Source organism: Schistocerca gregaria, unplaced genomic scaffold, assembly GCF_023897955.1.
Source record: "Schistocerca gregaria isolate iqSchGreg1 unplaced genomic scaffold, iqSchGreg1.2 ptg000692l, whole genome shotgun sequence".
Taxonomy (NCBI): domain Eukaryota; kingdom Metazoa; phylum Arthropoda; class Insecta; order Orthoptera; family Acrididae; genus Schistocerca; species Schistocerca gregaria.
The window spans coordinates 619,145-624,082 of record NW_026062072.1 but is presented as its reverse complement, the minus strand read 5'-3'; the positions used below and the strand labels follow the sequence as shown (position 1 = coordinate 624,082).

The 4,938-nt window shown below is 40.5% G+C and overlaps 1 non-coding gene across 1 annotated transcript; it reads right to left on the bottom strand.

The window, feature by feature from the left end:
• Window positions 1-799: 799 nt before the first annotated feature.
• Trnat-ugu (transfer RNA threonine (anticodon UGU)) lies at window positions 800-874 on the bottom strand. The gene has a single exon. It is a non-coding gene; the product is annotated as a tRNA-Thr (tRNA).
• Window positions 875-4,938: the final 4,064 nt, after the last annotated feature.

Here is a 4,938-nt window from a genome sequence, read left to right as displayed (position 1 = left end):
AAATTTAACGATACAGTGCTAATTCGAACTTTGAGTTCGATTTTTGAGGGTTTGTTTCACTCCTTATTCCTACACAAAAATTAGTTAATATTAACAAATGTCATATTATAGCTATAAGTTCCTAAGAAAAGTGTTTACTTTTAGGGGTCAGAGGTAGATGTTAAGAGAACGAACCACTTTTAATTTATGCTGCATGCCGTTCTGAGGAAATAGTTACCCGAAAAAAATGTGTTCAAAGTTTAGGGAAAACATTTAGTTATATTATTACTTCGATTTGCATGAACTGAGTGTTACATATATATTTTTAATGTCGCTGAAAACGAATCTGAAGTCAGATTTTCAATATTCAAAACAGCTAATCCAATACGGAGGGCAACCGATTATGTTTTGACCAATTTTTACCAAAAATGTATTTTCGTTATTTACGTTTAGTCTGCAAGTCAAGGAGTATTTATCAACCCTTCCTCTACCTCTGATTGTTCCTAGACAGCAACTTCCTGTTCTTCTTGGCAGGAAAAGCCGATCTGTCAAAGCTGGATATGCAGCACTCGGCAGCCTGCACTTGATATTCGTCCGTATTTTCGGTGAGTATGTTTGCATGCATTCTGCAGTATGAATCATTTTGAGCACGTGCGACACGGGACGAGTTATCATCTACATCTATATGGATACCCTGCAAAACACATTTAAGTGCCTGGCAAAGGGTTCATCGAATCACCTTCACAACTGATAATTAATTGAAACCCTCAGCTGCCGACAGGTGTTGTTGATATACTTCGATGGGGACAGCTGAAAAGTGTGCCCCTACTGGGACTCGAACCCAGAATCTCCTGCTTACAAGGCAGACGCTCAATCCATCTGAGCCATCGAGGGCACACATGAACAGCACGACTGCAGGAATTTATCCCTCGCACGCTTCCCGTGAGACTCACATCCCCAACCGTCCACAATCCGCATACGTAATGTACTTAATAGGTATTTGTCCATCCACTCATTACTGGCTCACACTAAGGTGACGATTCCCGTAAGAGTTCCGGCAACCTGTGCGCATTCGCACAGACGAAGGTCAATGGCTGGGTAACGTTTAACCATAGATATGAAGATAGTAACTGCTCTCGAAAGAACAGGCGCCACTGACGACCTTGCAACTCTTCTAGAATACATGATAGACCGGCCGATGTGGCCGAGCGGTTGTAGGCGCTTCAGTCGGGAGCCACGCGACCGCTACGGTCGCAGGTTCAAATCCTGCCTCGAGCATGGGTGTGTGTGATGTCCTTAATTTAGTTAGGTTTAAGTCGTTCTAAGTTCTAGGAAACTGATGACCTCAGATGTTAAGTCCCAAAGTGCTCAGAGCCATTTGAACCATCAGTCCCTATGTTTACACACTACTTACAGTAACTTATACTAAGGACAACACACACACAACCATGCCCGAGGGAGGACTCGAACCTCCAACAGGGGGAGCCGCGCGAACCGTGACAAGGCGTTGGACACATGGCGGGTACCCCGCGCGGCTCATGGCAGCCGTGACACTGCTTCAAACAATGGACTGTAGAAACTTTTGTAAAGCACGGATTAAAAAAAAAAAACTTTCTGTTCCAAGAGTCTAGACAAGTACACCTTTAAAAAATGCAACTACAAAGAAATAGAATTTTCGAACGTTTTGAATGAGAACCTGTCCTTATGGAACACCGTTGATCAAATGTCACAGGGATTATATACTCAGGTTTCACATGTGGATTAACACTTTCTAATCAATATCCGGAATGAGCAGGGCTTAAAACTTTGAAGAGTTAAATTTCAAGGGCCGTTCTCTTGTATGCAAATAGTTTCACAGTAGAAATTTCTCTAGTTTTATTTATTAATTAATTTATTTATTTTTTGCTGTAGGTAAAGAAGGATAGCATTGTGAGGAGGGGGAAGGGGGGGGGGGGGGAGGAATCTTGCATCTCCCACCTTGGAATTCTCAGTACAGAATTTTTATTCATTACGAGATTCTTAGCCACTTGCAGAAGTGATTTCGAGTGATTCTGCAAAACTTTTCCTTTACCCAATCGTAGCAACTATAGGATTCCGTTCCTGCTGCATGACATGTCTCGGAACTTAAACTGACCAACTCATTTGCATAAAGAGCTAGCTTATCATCCGCTTCTTTACTTGCGTAGACCGTTCATGGTCTGCAAAGAATTTTTTTCTTTAATCGTTTTTTTATGTCTTTTATAAACTGCAACACTTTCTAAACTTTCTAAACTTAGCGCCGTTGAAGCATGGTCTTTTACTGAATGATCAAAAAGCAATGCTGACAGCTGGAGTCCAAGGTTTTTGTTAATCAAGCCGTTTGTATTCTTGTGGTGATATCTCCGTACAGTCTTTCATTCCCTAACGCATATTTCTTTATATCTAATTGAGAAGTGAAATACCGGTTTTCATAGATGCAGATTTAAAATATTTTAATATAACGCAATAAATATTTCATTAAAATTTTCATCCCCTTATGCTCGAAGTTCCAAAACCAGAATAACACGTAGTTTTTAAAAATTGTAACATATTAGCCGAATACGAATTGTCAGATATATTTAGCAATCCTTTCATAATGAACCATTTTCTGAAACATCTCACACCCTTTAGGGGTTGGGTTTTCAAAAACAATTAAACACATATTCTTCTATTTAGAGCCGAGGAGCCAAATTCAAATCTTCATCCATTTAATTCTAAAAATGCTTTCATAGTGAAATATTTCATAAAACATTACATCCCCTATTTCACTCTATTAGTGAGTTAAATTTCCAAAAGCAACGAAACACATTTTTTTTACATCCAACCGAGATGTCAAATACCTATTTTCATAGATGTAGCTATAAAAATGCTTCAGTAGTTCTTTAATAATGATTTATTTTCAAAAAACCTTCACTAATTATTTTATCCCCCAATGGAAGAATTTCGGAAAATGCTAAAAACCTGTTTCTTTTTTGTATCTGACTGAGACACCAAATGTCAATTTTCGTAGTTTTGTAGTTATAGCTTCAATAGGGACATAGGGACATATTTAAAAAAAAAGACTTTCAACCCATGTTTCACCCCCATAGGAGTGAAATTTCGAACAATCTCTTCTTAAATGATGCTTTCAGCGTAAGATTTACACCTTCATCAAATTTCAAGTCCGTATACTTTGCAGGTTGGGCTGGAAGGCTATGGGTCAGTGAAACCTGTGCCCCTATTGCACCTTCTTGGAGGTTGTAGTTCCAAAAACAGTGAAACACGTAGTTTTCAATAACAAAATATTCATAGATTTCGCTTTAGAAACTCTTTCGCACTGAAATACTTTCATAAAACATTACATCCTATATTCCACCCTCTTAATCGTTGAATGTATCAAAAACAGGTTTTCATATATTTCATGAAACATTTCATCCTCTGTGATATGGGGTATGGTAGTGACACACCAAAATCACAATAGTAATCCGTTGTAGTTGCTACATATTTTATTACAATCAAAAGCATTATAAAATCACAAGGCCAGATCAGTTGGACAAATAATAAATAAATTTCGTTAAGTGGAACGAGACCCGTAAAACTTGAAATTTGAATATGACTAGGTATATATACTTAGGTAAAGCTTTACTTAAATAGCACAAATGTCCATAAAATTCATAGCAGAACTCTCACTACTTGCAATCAGGGGAGAAACAGATTAAGCGTAAAAATACAGATATTTAACGTTCGGCTTGCCAACTTTCCTAAACAAAACTGTATAAAAATGACTAAAACAATTAAGGGGGTCCTTTAATTTTGACTAAACGGACCTTCAAATTTACTTACTCAGTTGATTAATCAACAATATTCTTAGAATGATTACAACTAGAACATGACTATATGACAATACCCTTAAAATAAGGTTGCTTCAATATTTCGTGTGAATTGGCGATAGACGCGAGCAGACCAAGGATTCAAATCAATACAAGAGATCCACGAGGCAGAGAATGACATAGAAATATACTCAACATGGCAATGCAATTGAACTTTGGATGCTATAGTTCAGCACCGGAAAGATGGAATCACGCAAAAGTGACAACATAACCCAAGATGTAAAGGAGAGGACATGGCCTCAAATATCTCTCTGCCGCCGTGGTGCTCTGCTCCCAGTATGCTAGCGTCGACCGCTGCCAGTTATCTCTAACACAACACACATCAAGAGCAGACAATTTTCTGAGACATAAACTACACAACCCTATCTGGAGAACAGGTGAGCAATACAACTGGACTGAAACCAATGAGCCTCCGTGAGTTACTTGGCCAGTGCCAGCCCTTAAACTTTGATTAATAAGATCGCTAAAAATCATACCGAAGTTAAGATGACGAGACTTATCTCCAGGTTCGCCATATTAGTGGCAGAGACAATGAATTGGCGACGCTCTTATCCGTATGTTCGCGGCAGAGTCTGGGGAAGGCAAGGGCCACGTGGAGCCGGATCTGGGGGTCAATTTCCTTCTCTCCGAGACACCCGGCTTCTTCTGCGACTTAGCCGGCAAACAGGCCGAGGACCCCGGGTGGGGACCGATTCGGCAGCAGTTGGCGGATGGCGAGGTCTTAGGGGGGTGGGGTGGGCGGGGGGTGTCTTGTGTAAAGGGGAAGACAACCGTGGTGAAGGGAAGGTCTGTATTCCACAGGAACGAGTTAGCATGGCACTCAGATATTTCCACGATTCGGCGGTAGGGGATCATTTGGGGTTCTACAAGACCTTGAACAGAGTTCGAGAACACATGTTTTGGCCCAACCTATATGGCGATGGCATGCGATTTGTTGGCAACTGTGTCCAGTGTAAGCGCGGTAAGCCCGTTGTTGGGCCGCACAGAGAACTACTACAGTCGGTTAGCGAGCAGTGTCCTCTGGACCGCGACTCAAAGATCGAAACATCGATCGACGGAAACTGGCGCCAGA